The sequence below is a fragment of the Erpetoichthys calabaricus genome, chromosome 9 (genome assembly GCF_900747795.2).
Source record: "Erpetoichthys calabaricus chromosome 9, fErpCal1.3, whole genome shotgun sequence".
NCBI lineage: Eukaryota > Metazoa > Chordata > Cladistia > Polypteriformes > Polypteridae > Erpetoichthys > Erpetoichthys calabaricus.
The window spans coordinates 176,446,272-176,464,763 of record NC_041402.2 but is presented as its reverse complement, the minus strand read 5'-3'; the positions used below and the strand labels follow the sequence as shown (position 1 = coordinate 176,464,763).

The following is an 18,492-nucleotide window of genomic DNA, read 5'->3' as shown; positions in this document are numbered from 1 at the left end:
TTCTCCCTAAATAATAAAAACCATCATTTAAAAACTGCATTTTGTGTTTACTTGTGTTATATTTGACTAATGGTTAAATGTGTTTGATGATCAGAAACATTTTGTGTGACAAACATGCAAAAGAATAAGAAATCAGGAAGGGGGCAAGTAGTTTTTCACACCACTGTAAATACAATTAATCCGTTCCAGACCGTATGAACTGTATGTAAATGTATTTTTTTTAAAGATTTTTAAGCACAAATAGTTAATTACACCATAGAAAGCACATCGTAATAGTAAACTAAATGTAAAAACATTGAATAACACTGATAAAACCTTGAACAACAGAGAAAACTAACATTGCAAGAGTTCGCGCTATTGCCTTATGACCCAATCGCTGTAAACACTTTTTTTAAATGAGTTTTAAGCACAGGGGAAAAAAAGGAACATTTGAACAAATCCGAACTTTATTTAAAATCAACCACAAGTAACCAAGAAAGTAACATGGCAGGAGTTCACGCTAATAGCCTTACGATCGCTGTAAACACTTTTTTTTTTTTTTTAAATGGGTTTTAAGCACAGGCAAAAAAAGGAACATATGAAAAATCTGTAATTTAATAAACCACCAAGTAAAGTAACATTGCAAATCATGCTACGAACCACTCACTGTAAACACTTTTTTTTAATGAGTTTTAAGCACAGGGAAAAAAAGGAACATTTCAAAAATCTGTAATTTAGTAAACCACCAAGAAAAGTAACATTGCAACAATTCACTCTACAAACCGAAAAATGAACATTTGAAAAATCCGTAATACAAAAACTAACCATAAACCACCAAGAAAACTAACCTTGCATGAGTCGAGTTCTGGCATGAAGTGAGGAGGAACTGGGTGGAGAACAAACCGGTCTCGTCGCAGTTGAAGACTTGTTGCGGGATGTAGCCTTCGTCCTCCACTAATTTTGTGAAATTTTTCACAAATTCTTTCACAGCTTCAGCGTCGGAACTAGCAGCCTCTCCATGCCTTACCACACTATGAATGCCACTTCTCTTGCGGAACTTTTCAAACCATCCTCTACTGGCTTTAAATTCCTCACATTCGCCACTCGTAGAAGGATAGTTTTGCAGCAAATCGCCATGAATCTTCCTGGCTTTCTCGCATAACATCGCCTTGCTTATGCTATCCCCTGCAAGTTGCTTCTCGTTCAGCCACACTAGCAACAGTTTTTCCACCTCTTCCAGCACTTGAGGCCTCTGCCTGGTTAACGCTGTAACTCCTTTTGCAACATCAGCTGCTTTAATAGATTCTTTCTGCTTTAGAATAGTCGAAATCGTAGATTTTGACTTCTTGTACTCGGCGGCAAGATCAGTAACATGAACGCCACGCTCATACTTTTCAATAATTTCTTTCTTTACTTCGATTTCAATTTTCTGCAAAACTTTCTTTTCACCACTCTTCACTTGCTTAGAAGCCATGGTTAACTGCACAAGCACCTGAAATACTGTAGAGCACAAAGAGTTCACAGGTAAAGCATGCACGTCTGACTGAGAACAATGAACAGGATCAGGCTGAACACGTGCTTAAATACAGTAATCGGCGCATACGAAACGGAAGGGAAATGAAATAGAGCACAAAGAGTTCACAGCGAAAGCACGCACGTCTGACCGAGAACAATGCAACACGTGTGGAAATCATCGGCGCGCACAAACCGAAAAAGAAACTGGCTTGTTACTATACTGAGTGTGTGGTTGTGAACCGAGGCAAAAGTTTGGCGAACTTTTTGGTCGTAAACCGATTTGTACGTGTACCGAGACATTCCTGAACCGAGGTTCCACTGTACAGAGAAAGAGGATGAAAACTAGGCCATTACTGGTCATAATATATCACACCAAAAGCTGAATTTTCATTACCTGATTTAGTTGTGCGATCATAAATTAGAATTCTTAATAACTAATTATCAACAATCCAAAGTATGGCTGCATATCAGTTTGTTATATTTAGCTGTTACTGAGTAACATGGGTTTGTAATAACTGTTTCAGAAATTATTGTAGTTTACAAAAGCTTTTTGAATCAACTTAGATACAGTAAGTAGAAACCCAACAATTTCTCCTCAAAGTGTTAGATAAAGGATACCAATGGCTTACTTAAATTTCAAAGTCACAAAGAGACACAGCTGAATTGAAAATGCTTACAAAACCAGCTAGAATCTAATACTTCTGCTCTTCTGGCACATTTGGAAAAAGTCTGAACAAATTTAGAACAGCATATCCTCCCTGCGTAGAGTTTGTATGTTCTCCCCGTGTCTGCGTTGGTTTCCTCTGGTGCTCCGGTTTCCTCCCACAGTCCAAAGACATGCAGGTTAAGTGCATTGATGATCCTAAATTGTCCCTAGTGTGTGCTTGGTGTGTGTGTGTGTGCCCTGCGGTGGGCCCTGCCCGGGGTTTGTTTCCTGCCTTGCAACCTGTGTTGGCTGGGATTGGCTCCAGCAGACCCCCATGACCCTGTAGTTAGGATATAGCAGGTTGGATAATGGATGGATGGATGAATATTCTGTGCTACATGTTTGTTTGATTTTGTCTGTTCTTTCAACTTGTTTTTTGTGTTTACATATAAACAGTAATCCTGTTTCTGAATTTATTGAATATATCGACAAATGGTTTTATTTTTTTTTAACCAAGTGATGTTCAATTACAGTGATTTTAGTCAAATGGCCACAATTCCCAATTGGTATAGAAAGGAAAGATCTGGGAACCTTACCAGAAGTCTTAACTACTGCTTTTGCAAAAAATGAAACTTAATAATTCATTAAATCATAAAACATATCTCTCTCATTTACTACAACTCATTATTATGCAAAATAGCAATTATTGTAAGTGGTGGTATAAACAAAAGTGCCCCCTTGTACAGAGCCATTTAAAAAAATAAAAACACATAATTTCCCAGTCAATTATTATTTTGATTGTTTTACGCCCATTGCAAGTTTATTTGCTGTGCAGGAGGATGAATCTCGGGATTTTAAAAACTAAATGTCGTACAGGTATTAGTTACTGTAAATTATCCTCAAGATTTCAACTTAATGTTCATTAACATCACAATATAGGCTGGGAATATTGCACACAGAAAAATATTAGATATGCCATTGTCTCCAGAACTGCATGCTGGGTTAACTTCATGGACTCAGCAGTAGAGAAACTTGGGCACTCCTGGGCAGCTCCAGCTTTACCACTGGAAGAATCATAAAGCCAGTGCCATTAAACAACTTATATGATAGTGGCTGCTACCATTGCAGTGTTCCAAAATACTTAAAAAGAACAACAAAATAGGAGATATACCAATCTAAAACTAAAATACTGAAGCTATGGAACAATAAAGACTAATTTTATTATGGGAGAACTATAGAAAAAGGCTTTAATCACAACTGAGATATGACTTTGGAATGTAATGTCAATGAAAATGATGAAATTAAATTAAATATAAATAAATATTTTTTCTCCTTCCCTGTTTCTTGGTGATTGCATTTACTACTTCTCTTCATATTAAATGAATCTCCATTCAAACACATCCGACAGGGAGGATTAGACAGTGAATTATCCCGCACTGAGATTCTTCAGTAACACAGAATAGCAAGATGGAAAGACATAAATAAATTATTTTACATTTATAGACCTTATCAGTATCCACAAATAGAATTAATGATCACTGGAGTGTTCATCTGCAATTCCAAAGATTTGTATCTGAAGCCACTTTGAATCCATATGAGACATGCAGTTCTGCTAATCCCCTTGGGAGAGAAAAAAGCAAGTATTTGTTTTTCCATAAATACCTCAAACTCAAGGTTTCCATGCTCCTTATTCCATCATACTAGGCTCAGGTAATGTTCTGATTTCACCACTTACTGGAACAATTTTTATGCAAATAAATAAATAGATGAGAATAATCTACGGGGTCAGCAAAAGCAACAGTGCAAAAGAAAAAAGGAGTTAGAAGTGGAGTGTGCACCTTCAAAAAGCCCCCCAAAAAATATAAACCTTATCTCCTCTATGGATTCCCACTCCATCCATCTGAAAGGTCATGGCCATGCCATAATACTGACTCTTCAATTCCATCATGGGGGGGGTTGGGGGAGGGGGTGTAAACGTTAACATTATAAAAAGTTATTGTCTGTTTTTACCTGCATTATTGTCAATCTTTAATTTAATATTGTTTTTTGTATCAGTATGCTGCTGCTGGAGAATGTGAATTTCCCCTTGGGATTAATAAAGTACAGTATCTATCTATCTATCTATCTATCTATCTATCTATCTATCTATCTATCTATCTATCTATCTATCTATCTATCTATCTATCTATCTATCTATCTATCTATCTATCTATCTATCTATCTAGTAATAGCTCACTTTCTTTTTTCCAAATTAGAAACTTAGGTTTGGTTCTTGCCAAGATACACTCCATCACTCTGATTTTGAAAATTAGATTAGATTGATAAACATCCATCCATCTATTTACCAACCCACTGAATCCAAACACAGGGTCACGGGGGTCTGCTGGAAAAATCCCAGCCAACACAGGGCGCAAGGCAGGAACCAATTGTGAGCAGGGCACTAGCCCACCGCAGGACAGACACACTCACACACCAAGCACTGTGTTGGCTGGGATTGGCTCCAGCAGATCCCCGTGACCCTGTAGTTAGGATATAGTGGGTTGGATAATGGATGGATTACTATTACTCATTCTTTTCCATGCAATCTTGGCAGATTGTCTAATACAAATTAAACACAGCACATATAAATGCAATTTAAATTATTTGACTGATGCCTTTATCAAAGGCAACGTACTACATTTGAGATACAACTGGTTACACTTCTTTTGTTTTTCCAACTGGAGCATAGGCAGGTGGAGTGTCTAGCTCATTGTCTCTTTAACAGGATTCAGACCTACATTCTCAGAGATTACAGTCCAAAGCCTTAACCCCTACACTACACTGCCTGCCTAAATCTGTACATGTGAAAAAGTAGCACACTTTCAACAATACATGAAGATTATGACGGAGCCATGAAGATGCAACAATAGTGAAACTCAAACAGAGGGTTCTAGCAGTATTTAACACAATATGGCACAATCATGAAACTGCTGGTTAGCATGTTCAAGAGGGAATGGGAGAAAGGTCCAAGACTGCCCTTTCAACTAATAATGTAAATGCAGCCTTGCTAAAAACATTCTTTTTAAAAACAATATTTGCTAAAGTGTTTCTGAAGGAGTAAAAACCTCTTTCAAAGACGGTTATATGAGTTAGTAAAGTGAGCAAGTCATTGGACTGAAGAATCAGCAGTTTTTCACCAGTAACATGTACGACAAGAGCTGCTTTCAGTGATAAATCTTGTCAAATCAGATTTTCTGGGTTAGATACACTCATCTGCTTTGATTTGCCCTAAGAGGTCCCCCATCTCGATATACCTGAAAGTGTTTTTCTTCAAGAGAAAGAAATTATCATTTTGGCGCATTTAATAGAGAGATGTCTGGTAGCATTAAAAACTCAAGCAATGAGACACATGCAATCACTGAAGACAACATCACCATACAGCAGGATGTGTAGCTTACACCACTTCGCATGTGTGCCTATGAACATACGCGTATGTGCCTATACAGATGAGCATAAGCTCTGTGTGTGTTAGCATCTCTTCTGATCATTTAGGGGAACTGTATGTGTGAGGAATAGTGATGAGTGAGCACCATTGAATTTGCTTGGCCTTGAGATCTGCAAATAAGATGAAATGTTCAGGAATTTTGGCAAACTCTGCAAAATCCATTGAAGTCGATGGGAAAGGCGAAAGTTAACTAGTTTTGAGTAGGTTACAATGGTGCAATGGTTGTTTAAGTGTCTCTGAGAGCTAGGGAAGTGTCTGCCAATTATGCTGGACTGATTATATTTGTCACTGTGCCACAATGCCTCCATGAGATACAATTACACAATATCTTCGAGTCCGTTATCTCTCTCTGCATTTCCAGAGCTCATATCACTACGACAAACTAAAGCCCATGAAGACTGTGATACAAGGCATCAGCAATACTCCAGAAACAACTTCACAGAGACAAATCCCAGGTGCAAATACAGGTTTATTTATACAAATACTTTACAAAAAAGGCTTCTTGTAATTATAAACACTGGCGCAATTCACTTCTTCTTCCTTCCTTCCACTCCTCCATGAGAGCTTTGTCCTACTCTACCTGAATGTTATCTCTAAGCTGTGCTGAATCACACCATGGGATTATTTGTTTTGTAATGTCTCACATTTATGTATGTATGTATGTATGTTTCACTGTATTACTATACTATTTTATGTGTCACAGAATTATAATAAACATTGTTGTGTTTGTCATACAGATGTATTGCGTAAGTATATCTGAAGTATTGTAAATGTATGAATGTATTGCACAGGTTCCTTGAAAATCAGTACACATGTATGTATTTGTATGTGTGTACTTGTGTGTTTCGCAGAGGTGTTATGCTGTTGTTTAGAGATGTGTATGTCCATTTTTGTGTCCCAAATTAGTACTGGATGATGCACAGTCAGTAGACAGTTATATCACTGTTCATATCCTGCCATGGTCCCCTTAGTATTGATCTATACTTTTTAAGAGATACATGGAAGGCAGAAGGAGAAATTAACAATGATTTCCTTAAGAATAACTAAGATGGAGAGCTTTAGGCTGGCAGCTTAGAGAATAAGCAGTATTCAAAGCAACCCAGAAAGAAAAATAATTAGTTTGCTAAAATGTCACAGCTATCAGACTCTGTTTAAGTTGGACATCATACCTCAGTTGTCTTTATTCAAAAGAAGTTATCTTGTCCTTGTGATGATAAATGAACCCAGTTTGGTGTGGAACCATCACATTTTAATTAGCTACTGTTTAATGCAGGTTGACCTGCTTCAAGAGAGATTGCCGGCGGAACGCCTGATAAACAGCTGCCCATCAAACCAGACACGCTCGGATTATTTCAAGCACATTGTTAGCATCCTTACATCGTTATGCTGAGGTGCCTTGTCAGCTCAGGCCTCATCAGTGGAATTACACAGAAATGGAAAAAATGTAAATACACTAAATAGCCTAAGATGTCAGGCTACCACAAAGGTAAAATATGCTGGAAGACCTGGAACAAATTCCTAGCAGATTATCAATTATGCTGAGGCACATTTATCTCTTTAGCTTACACCACATAAATACAACTACCAGAGCAAGTAGTGAAAGCTTCATTTGCATATTCCAGATTAAAATAAATAAAGCAGTAAACTGTCTTTAACTAGAGTTTAGTAAGAAATTAAATATATATACGGTGGTATCTGGCAAACTTCAAAACCAACTCTAAAATGATACGACTGTCTTTAAGTGGCTTATAAACAAACACTAAACTCCAGTAGTTGTCTCTAACCAGCTTTTAGAAATGGAACTCAAGTGGAATATATCCCTAATTAGCTTTTATCCAAAAAAGAACTCTGGTAGATCCTTCTAAGAAACATTTTACATAAAATAATATCCTGCAGCTGCCTCTAATTAAGATTGAAGCCAAACACTAAACATCTCAGCGTCTACAGTACTTCAGTACCTCTAGTTAAGTTTTATCCAAACAATAAAACCATGCGGCTGTTTCCAAACAATTTTAGGATGCCTAATTTCAATTGTATCTTTAAGACTAAACTGGATTTTTTGTATTCAACTCTTATTTTATGACTGACATTAAAGCCATCTTTGACCAGCTTTAAAGACTAAACAGTCGTGGTTGACTTTAACCGTTTTTTCCAAACTTTAAAGGACTATAGCTGCCTCTCTCCAGCTTTAGACTCTGAATTTATGTTCTGCCTTCATTCACATTTTACTGAACACAACATTTCTGTGGGGATCTCTAACAAGTTTTACAGTACATTAAACATCTGGGCCAACCTACACAACAGCTTTTCACGCCTGGAGAGTCAGACAAAATTACAGGCGTACAGACAAATAAAGCAAGCTACAGTAACTATAGTAGTAGTACTGACAGAAAACGTGCAGCAAGGTTTCTCTGTAAAAGTTCAAAGTTGGAGGCAGGCACCAATAGAACAGGATAGCAATGGCAGGGATGTCTGCAGTAAGGCTACTTGTACATACAGTATGTCCTAAGTTATGAGATGTACTTTCCATGGTTTTTCATCTGCCACTTGTAACTGTATTTGTGAGAAATATTACAGAGGGTGGTGGTGTATAAGGAAGTGAAAAAAAGTCTCCCTTTCCAGAAGTCCTTTAATCATCAACTTTCTATCAAGCCACCTCTGGTTGGCTTAAAGTTGCAACAGATAGCTGAAATCGACATCAAAATGTTGGCAGGAGGGGTACCATAGGCGTGTCAGTTGTACTGTATGCAAAGAGATAGAGAAAAAAAAAATAAACCAGACTTATAGAGGAGCAAGCATTACCTGTGAAAGGTGTAACTGGAGCCAAGGTGATGACACGTGCAGCAGAAACATTCCAGCGGGTCGTCTCTTGCCTAGTAAGGACAGGAAGAGGTTAATCCTCACCCAGCTGACTCAGAAGCATCTGTGATACAGTCATTGCATTTAAGATGTCAGCATGCTGCTGTCTCCAAGTGACCAGCAAACTGCAAAGAGAGAGACATAAACACTTGCTGTTAGGCCTGAATTCTCAGTTGAAAGAATTTTCTACCACTGGAATCCCAAAGCAAGTCTGCTAACCTAACATCTGAGTAAATGTTTTTGCCAGGATTCTAACTACAAATGTCTTCCTTGCTTCTGTATAGCTAAATCTTTTGCTTAGGTCTTGAAGTGACTTGAGACATTAAATCCTCCACTCCTCCCAGTAGGAGATGCTCAGAGAAAACATACCTCAATTAAAAGAAAAAACAAAACTAAGTGCTTTTTTTTTTTTTTTTTTTACCTGTTAAGAACATTCCTAATTTTTAGTAGGAAGATTCAAAAGATCTCTTCCCAGGCTTGCTTTGTAAAATACAACAAAAACACTAAACACAAAAAAATTCAAAACACGGAAATAATTTACGAGGCTTTTTAAAGTTGAAGATTAAAAATGGTATAATTAAGACCTCTAGTTATGTTCACTTTTTATTTCTAGTGCTCCTCCTATCAAAACACTGAAGCGTAATTAATATCCCACACTGTATTAACACAGACTGACGGCAGCAGCTAAGAAAAATGTAGACAAAAGAAGAAGCAAAGGCCAGAACTCAAGGCCACTCCTGATAAATGCACAACTTAGGACATACACTCATAGCCAGTTGGTACAAAAAAAGGGCAAATCAAATGACGTGAAACAGTGGTGTTAGCTTCAGAGTCTTCATATCTTCAGGTTTCAACATACCGCAAATGTCACAGTTCAGCAACTAACCCACATTATGTTCCTAAATTTTAGCGGATTACCCATAGGATTGCTTAAATATCACCCCAGTTTCTTATTTCAGGTACTCAGTTACCCTTTATCTCTGAACCAACACCTTCTCAGCCATTGCATCACCTATGTATCACTCGAAGACCTCTGCTCCCAGTTGTAGTAAGCAAAGCACATAGCCATTTTCAACAGTTTGCAGTAGACTAGTTTCTTTGGGGAGAGGAGGAATCGAGACTGCTTTGTTAACCTTCTCAGTGTGGCTGCTGGGCTTTGCATTTCATCAAACTGCATGTGGCTTCTCTGAAAAGAATTGTCTCTGTAGAAGGCTGCTGCAAGTCCCTTCTTTAAAGCTGCCACTTTGAGAAAGGCAATTAAAAAGAAAAACAGGGAAACAGAGGCTGCTGCTGATTCTGAAGCTGGAGTACATGACACACTAATGAAACTCAGCAGAACTGGGAAATTTGCATTCTCAATTCCATTACAAAATGGTGTGGACAGCAGCTCCTGAAATACCTGCAGGCCAATTGCTAATCTTTTTCTGTTTTTTTAACAAAAGGTATTTCAAATGCTTTTGAGTTCTGCTGCTGAAAGACTGCATGGAATTTCTTAGCAGTGTCAGCAAAAGGCAACCTGTAGCAGAGGAAAAATATAAGCTAAAAGCACCTCCACCTTTCAGCAGATAAATTATCGGCTGATTTGAGCAGTGGACTAAGTCTAAGTCAAAATAGGCTACAGTTCTAGGAGCTGCAAAGATTGACACCAGAAGAGTTCATGGGATTGCAGAAACACACTTGGCTTTGCTATTTCAGAGACACTACCCCACACATAGGCATAGTGACATCACACACACAAACAATGCGAAGCCTGTGACATCGAACATGCATAAGAACATAAGAAATTTAACAAACGCGAGAAGACCTTTTTGTCATGTATCAGCCAGCATTTTTCCCTTGACACTTGAGTTTCATGTCTGCCTTTTTTTAATTTTGTTTCATTTAATTGTATTAATGCTCACTTTATTTATTATGTATAATTTTCTGTGTGTATGTCAGAAAGGGGGGGTCTTAGTTTTGTCCTTTGAGCTTTGTGGGTGGTCCAACAAGTGGTGCCCATCAACACTAGGAACGGCCCTCCACCCTATTTAACGGAGGGCCACCCCATGATTCCTTGTGGTTTATTGAATGTTCTAGTGAGGGGAGAGTTCTTGTGAGTATCTAGGTCTTCATATAGCTTATTGATTTTCTGGATTTCAAAACTGTACTTTGTTTCTCGACTATGATTTTTTGGATTCTCTGTTGGGACTGCGTTACTGATTTTTTGAATGTCTGCAGTTTTTGGATACTGTATCGGGACTCCGTTTGCAGTATTTACCCTTGCCTCTCAGGCAATGCTTTGTGCTCTTTGGGGCTTTGTGCCTGCACAGGTTTAATGTAGGATAAACCTTTTATTTTTATCAAGTTTGTCTTGGCCCTTTGGGTTTCTAGATGGGGTATTTTGATGGTGTTTTCCCCCTCTAGTGGGAAATTTTGGAAGTGTTTTTGGCAGCTGGAGTTTTGGGACTCGAACAGTTCATGGCACGTTTAGTCCATCAGGCTTGTTTGTTTAGCTAATAGCTAAGCTGTCCCAGTATCTCATCCAGAAATGTCTAGAAATTGTCATGGTGTCTGCTTCATCTACATGCTTCTGTAGTTTGTTCCTGATTCCAACAACTCTTTGCACAGAGAAGTGCTTTGTGGCTTCAGTCCTAAATGCATATCTTCATAATTTCTATTGGTGCCCTCAAGTATGTGATTCATCGTAAAATTAACAGAAATGTGCTGGATCTGCTTACTTAACTTTGAGAATTCTGAAGACCAGAATTAGGTCCTCATACAGCCTCTTCTGCTCAGGAGTAAACAGGCTTAACTCTGAATATGTCAGAGTAGGACATGACTAAAGTCCTGGGATTCACATGATTGCTCTCCTATGCACAGAGTCAAGTGCTGCTATGTCTTTCTTGTAGCATGTTGACCAGTAATGCTTGTAATACTCCAGATTTGGTCTCACTAGTGTATTACATAGTTTGAGCAAAACATTAATTGATTTACAGTAATCCCTCCTCCATCGCGGGGGTTGCGTTCCAGAGCCACCCGCGAAATAAGAAAATCCGCGAAGTAGAAACCATATGTTTATATGGTTATTTTTATATTGTCATGCTTGGGTCACAGATTTGCGCAGAAACACAGGAGGTTGTAGAGAGACAGGAACGTTATTCAAACACTGCAAACAAACATTTGTCTCTTTTTCAAAAGTTTAAACTGTGCTCCATGACAAGACAGAGATGACAGTTCCGTCTCACAATTAAAAGAATGCAAACATATCTTCCTCTTCAAAGGAGTGCGCGTCAGGAGCAGAGACTGTCAGAAAGTGACAGGAAAGCAAACTGTTTGACTTTTAAGTATGCGAAGCACCGCGGCACAAAGCTGTTGAAGGCGGCAGCTCACACCCCCTCCGTCAGGAGCAGACAAAGAGAGAGAGAGAGAGAGACAGAGAGAGATAAAAACAAACAACCAAAAATCAATACGTGCCCTTCGAGCTTTTAAGTATGCGAAGCACCGTGCAGCATGTCGCTTCAAGAAGCAGCTGCACAGAAAGTAGCAACGTGAAGATAATCTTTCAGCATTTTTAGACGAGCGTCCGTATCGTCTAGGTGTGTGAACAGCCCCCTGCTCACACCCCCTACGTCAGGATCAGAGAAAGTCAGCGCAAGAGAGAGAGAGAGAGAGAAAGTAAGTTGGGTAGCTTCTCAGCCATCTGCCAATAGCGTCCCTTGTATGAAATCAACTGGGCAAACCAACTGAGGAAGCATGTACCAGAAATTAAAAGACCCATTGTCCGCAGAAATCCACGAACCAGCAAAAAATCCGCGATATTTATTTAAATATGCTTACATATAAAATGCGCGATAGAGTGAAGCTGCGAAAGGCGAAGCGCGATATAGCGAGGGATTACTGTATAGTCAAAAGCTTTTACAATATAACCTAACATTTTATTTGCCTTTTTAATAGTTTCTGCTTGAAAATGTTTTGTCAACATAAACCTCTAAATCCTTTTCATTCCTTGCTTCTTGTAGGACAGTCACCCATTTTTTTATTTATAATTGATGTTCCCTTTGCCCAGTGTTACCACTTTGCACTTTCCTACATTAAACTCCATTTCCAAGATTGATTCAAATCTTTGTGAATTGTTTTTGCTGCCTCCTCAGTGTCTGCCATTGCTCAAATATTAGTATCATCTGCAAATTTCACAAGTTTACTAACTATACCGGAATATTGCCATTAATATGGAAAATCAGAAAAAGCAGGAGTTCAAGAACAGGCCCCTGAGGAACTCCACTGATGACCTCATTCCATGTGGAGTATTCTCCTCTTATCTGTACTTTTTGTATCCTGTTGGTTAACCAACTTGAGATTCAGTTTTGTAGGTTACCTTTGATGCCAACGACGTCGAGTTTCAAAATGAATCTTTGGTGCTGAATTGTATGAAAGGCTTTTTGAAAGTTAATGTAAATTATGTTGTATGCTTTGCTCTTGTCAAGTACTGCAGTAGTCTGCTCAAAAAGTCTAAAGAGTTGGTTTGGCAAGAACTTCCTCTCATAAACCATTCTAAATGTTATTTGGAATGTTATATTCATATACTGCAGGTACTTTTGTATTTTTTTTATTATCCATCCATCCATCCATCCATCCATCCATCCATCCATTGTCTCCCGCTTATCCGAGGTCGGGTCGCGGGGGCAGCAGCTTGAGCAGAGATGCCCAGACTTCCCTCTCCCCGGCCACTTCTTCTAGCTCTTCCGGGAGAATCCCAAGGCGTTCCCAGGCCAGTCGAGAGACATAGTCCCTCCAGCGTGTCCTGGGTCTTCCCCGGGGCCTCCTCCCGGTTAGACGTGCCCGGAACACCTCACCAGGGAGGCGTCCAGGAGGCATCCTGATCAGATGCCCGAGCCACCTCATCTGACTCCTCTCGATGCGGAGGAGCAGCGGCTCTACTCTGAGCCCCTCCCGGATGACTGAGCTTCTCACCCTATCTTTAAGGGAAAGCCCAGACACCCTGCGGAGGAAACTCATTTCAGCCGCTTGTATTCGCGATCTCGTTCTTTCGGTCACTACCCATAGCTCATGACCATAGGTGAGGGTAGGAACATAGATCGACTGGTAAATTGAGAGCTTCGCCTTGCGGCTCAGCTCCTTTTTCACCACGACAGACCGATGCAGCGCCCGCATTACTGCGGATGCCGCACCGATCCGCCTGTCGATCTCACGCTCCATTCTTCCCTCACTCGTGAACAAGACCCCGAGATACTTGAACTCCTCCACTTGGGGCAGGATCTCGCTACCAACCCTGAGAGGGCACTCCACCCTTTTCCGGCTGAGGACCATGGTCTCGGATTTGGAGGTGCTGATTCTCATCCCAGCCGCTTCACACTCGGCTGCGAACCGATCCAGAGAGAGCTGAAGATCACGGCCTGATGAAGCAAACAGGACAACATCATCTGCAAAAAGCAGTGACCCAATCCTGAGCCCACCAAACCGGACCCTCTCAACGCCCTGGCTGCGCCTAGAAATTCTGTCCATAAAAGTTATGAACAGAATCGGTGACAAAGGGCAGCCCTGGCGGAGTCCAACTCTCACTGGAAATGGGTTCGACTAACTGCCGGCAATGCGGACCAAGCTCTGGCACCGATCGTACAGGGACTGAACAGCCCTTATCAGGGGTGCCGGTACCCCATACTCTCGGAGTACCCCCCACAGGATTCCCCGAGGGACACGGTCGAATGCCTTTTCCAAGTCCACAAAACACATGTAGACTGGTTGGGCAAACTCCCATGCACCCTCCAGGACCCTGCTAAGGGTATAGAGCTGGTCCACTGTTCCGCGACCAGGACGAAAACCACACTGTTCCTCCTGAATCCGAGGCTCGACTATCCGACGGACCCTCCTCTCCAGGACCCCTGAATAGACTTTTCCAGGGAGGCTGAGGAGTGTGATCCCTCTGTAGTTGGAACACACCCTCCGATCCCCCTTCTTAAAGAGGGGGACCACCACCCCGGTCTGCCAATCCAGAGGCACTGTCCCTGATGTCCATGCGATGTTGCAGAGGCGTGTCAGCCAAGACAGTCCTACAACATCCAGAGCCTTGAGGAACTCCGGGCGTATCTCATCCACCCCTGGGGCCCTGCCACCAAGGAGTTTTTTGACCACCTCGGTGACCTCAGTCCCAGAGATGGGGGAGCCCACCTCTGAGTCCCCAGGCTCTGCTTCCTCATTGGAAGGCATGTTAATGGGATTGAGGAGGTCTTCGAAGTATTCCCCCCACCGACCCACAACGTCCCGAGTCGAGGTCAGCAGCGCACCATCCCCACCATATACAGTGTTGACACTGCACTGCTTCCCCTTCCTGAGACGCCGGATGGTGGACCAGAATCTCCTCGAAGCCGTCCGAAAGTCGTTCTCCATGGCCTCCCCAAACTCCTCCCACGCCCGAGTTTTTGCCTCAGCAACCACCAAAGCCACATTCCGCTTGGCCTGCCGGTACCTATCAGCTGCCTCCGGGGTCCCACAGGACAAAAGGGTCCTGTAGGACTCCTTCTTCAGCTTGACGGCATCCTTCACCGCCGGTGTCCACCAACGGGTTCGGGGATTGCCGCCACGACAGGCACCGACCACCTTACGGCCACAGCTCCGGTCAGCTGCCTCAACAATAGAGGCACGGAACATGGCCCATTCGGACTCAATATCCCCCACCTCCCTCGGGATGTGGTCGAAGTTCTGCCGGACGTTCCCAGCAGACCCTCACAACACGTTTGGGCCTACCACGCCTGACCGGCATCCTCCCCCACCATCGAAGCCAACTCACCACCAGGTGGTGATCAGTTGACAGCTCCGCCCCTCTCTTCACCCGAGTGTCCAAGACATGTGGCCGCAAGTCCGACGACACGAGCGCAAAGTCGATCATCGAACTGAGGCCTAGGGTGTCCTGGTGCCAAGTGCACATATGAACACCCCTATGCTTGAACATGGTGTTCGTTATGGACAATCCGTGACGAGCACAGAAGTCCAATAACAAAACACCGCTCGGGTTCAGATTGGGGGGGCCATTCCTCCCAATCACGCCCTTCCAGGTCTCACTGTCATTGCCCACGTGAGCATTGAAGTCTCCCAGCAGAACGAGGGAGTCCCCAGAAGGTATGCCCTCTAGCACCCCCCTCCAGGGACTCCAAAAAGGGTGGGTACTCTGAACTGCTGTTCGGTGCATACGCACAAACAACAGTTAGGACCCGTCCCCCCACCCGAAGGCGAAGGGAGGCTACCCTCTCGTCCACCGGGGTAAACCCCAATGTACAGGCTCCAAGTTGGGGGCAATAAGTATACCCACACCTGCTCGGCGCCTCTCACCGGGGGCAACTCCAGAGTGGTACAGAGTCCAGCCCCTCTCAAGGAGATTGGTTCCAGAGTCCAAGCTGTGCGTCGAGGTGAGTCCGACTATATTTAGCCGGAACCTCTCAACTTCGCGCACTAGCTCAGGCTCCTTCCCCTTCAGAGAGGTGACATTCCACGTCCCAAGAGCCAGTTTCTGTAGCCGAGGATCGGACCGCCAAGGTCCCTGCCTTCGGCCACCACCCAACTCACACTGCACCCGACCTCCTTGGCCCCTCCCATAGGTGGTGAATTATAGTTTCCATAATTTTGAATGATACAGAAGTAAGTCTGTAAATGCCAGGATCCATTTGTCTCCCTTCTGGATGAGTAGAGTAACATTTGCAACTTTGTAGTCTTTAAGTGCTTCTCTTTTCTTAAACATACATAAAAAGGGTTTACAGATGATGTCTTTTACATCTCTCAGTAGAATTGGTAAAATCCCATCAGGTCCGGTGGTTTTATTAGTCTTCAGTGTTTTAAGGGCTTGAAACACATCTGACTGTTCTATTTTAAAAACTGTGAACTGAGGGATTGTTTTTACTTCTGCATGGGGAATTCATTTTTTCTTTCTTTACAAATACGTGGTGAAAATTTTATTCAGTTCATTTACTATTTCCTTCTAATTTTCAGTACTAGGGTGTTGTACCATGTTAGCCATTATGAATGTAGTGAAAAGTCAAACAAAATGACCCCTTTTATTGGCTAACTAAAAAGATTACAATATACAAGCTTTCGAGGCAACTCAGGATGTACATGTACATCTTGCCTGAAGAAGGGGCCTGAGTTGCCTCGAAAGCTTGCATATTGTAATCTTTTTAGTTAGCCAATAAAAGGTGTCATTTTGTTTGACTTTTCAATTCTAATTTTCAGTAATTTCTCATTTTGTTTCCCTGAGGATTCTTCAATTCTCTTTTATTGTCTTTTTACTGGAATTGTACTCAAAAAATGCTTGTTGTTTATTTTGGCTAAACCAATTCTCTTTTAAACTGTAAAAAATTTTTTTTTTTAATTTTGTATTTTGACCGTTGAATTTTTTTTGATTTCTTGCTGTAGTGTCCAGTATCCACCTAAGTCAGAATTATTTGGCTGTTTTTGAATTTTCTCATACTTTTTAGCTTACTCTTTTAAATAATACATCTATTTATCTATTTTGGCTGATCTTTTGTCTTTTAAGTTTGTAATTAATTTAAGAATATACTTGTATTAAGCTTGGATCAGAAATTCCCAGAAGTGACACCATCTATCATTTATAGTTGTTAAGTTTTTACTTTCCTTTCTGTGATTTCTAGGTAATAATAAATACATGTTATGTATTTGAAGGCACCTTTCTAAACACTCAAGGACACCGAACAATAGACAAAAACACAGATTATAAACAAAAGTAAAATACAAAAGATTAAAATTAGACAGAGCAATTGTAATTAAAGAGAAAAAGCAGTCTTAAACAAATGAGTTTTAAGTTTAGATTTGAAAAGTGAAAATTATTCAATATTTCTAAGCTCAGATGGTAGTGAGTTCCAGAGCTGAGGAGCACAGCAACTGAATGCTCTGCTCCCCATAGTGGTAAGACGGACGAAGGGGACAGTCAAGTGGATGGAGGAAGAGGATCTAAGGGTATGGGAGGGAATGGCAACATGGAGGAGGTCAGACAGATATGGAGGGACGAGGTTGTGGAGAACTTTAGAAGTTAGTAAGAGAATTTTGAATTGAATTCGGAACTGAACTGGAAGCCAATGAAGCTGCTGCAAAACGGGAGCGATATGGTGACTAGAGGGGGTTCTAGTAATGATGTGGGCTGCTGAATTCTGGACCAGTTGAAGCTTATATTGAGATTTGTGAGAAAGACCAAAGAAAAGGGAATTGCAATAATCCAGATGAGAAGTGACAAGGCTACGAACGAGGATAGCAGTGGTGTGGGGAGTGAGGGAGGGGCGAATACCATTAATGTTACACAACTGGAAATATGCAGACCGGGAGATGTTATTGATGTGGGACTGAAAGGATACAGTTCTGTCAAGGATGACACCCAGACTCTTAACCTGTGGGGAAGGGGAGACAGAGGAATTATCAATAACAAATGAAAAATGATCAGTTTTGGATAATGTTGATTTTGTACCAATGAGGAGAACCTCAGTTTTGTCACTATTTAATTTAAGAAAATTTGAAGAAAACCAGGATTTGATTTCTGCTATGCAATCAATAAGTGAGGAGGGTGGAAAGGAAGCAGTAGGTTTACTAGTGAGATAGAGCTGGGTGTCCTCAGCATAACAGTGGATGCTAATGTTATATTTACGAAAGATATTACCAATGGGAAGGAGGTAAATAATGAAAAGGAGGGGCCCCAGGACGGAGCCCACCTGAAGTAACAGCGGTGGGTTGTGATGTGAAAGTTTTAAGCTGAACAAACTGAGTGCGGCCTGAGAGGTAGGATCTGAACCAATCTAGTGGAGTGTGGGTAATGCCAATCGAAGATAATCTATTAAGAAGAGTAGTGTGACAAATAGTGTCAAAGACTGCACTCAGATCAAGGAGAATGAGAACAGTAATAAACCAGAATCAGCTGCCATAAGGAGGTCATTAGTAATTTTTATAAGTGCTGTTTCTGTACTGGTGCTTCCTCATCTCAATAAAGTGTGGTTTCTGAAAATTCTAAGTCTTCATT

At 41.3% G+C, this 18,492-nt stretch overlaps 1 protein-coding gene across 4 annotated transcripts in view; it reads right to left on the bottom strand.

Moving 5' to 3' along the window:
* The window catches only part of grik4 (glutamate receptor, ionotropic, kainate 4), a 539,446-nt gene that overhangs the window by 341,658 nt on the left and 179,296 nt on the right, over positions 1–18,492 (bottom strand). For 3 of the 4 annotated variants that reach the window (XM_051931923.1, XM_051931925.1, XM_028808425.2), the window contains exon 2: positions 8,427–8,608. The exons of the other annotated variant lie outside the window; for it this stretch is intronic. The gene's annotated coding sequence lies outside the window, so the exon portion shown is untranslated. The remainder of the gene's footprint in view (positions 1–8,426; positions 8,609–18,492) is intronic. 4 annotated transcript variants of the gene reach the window in all.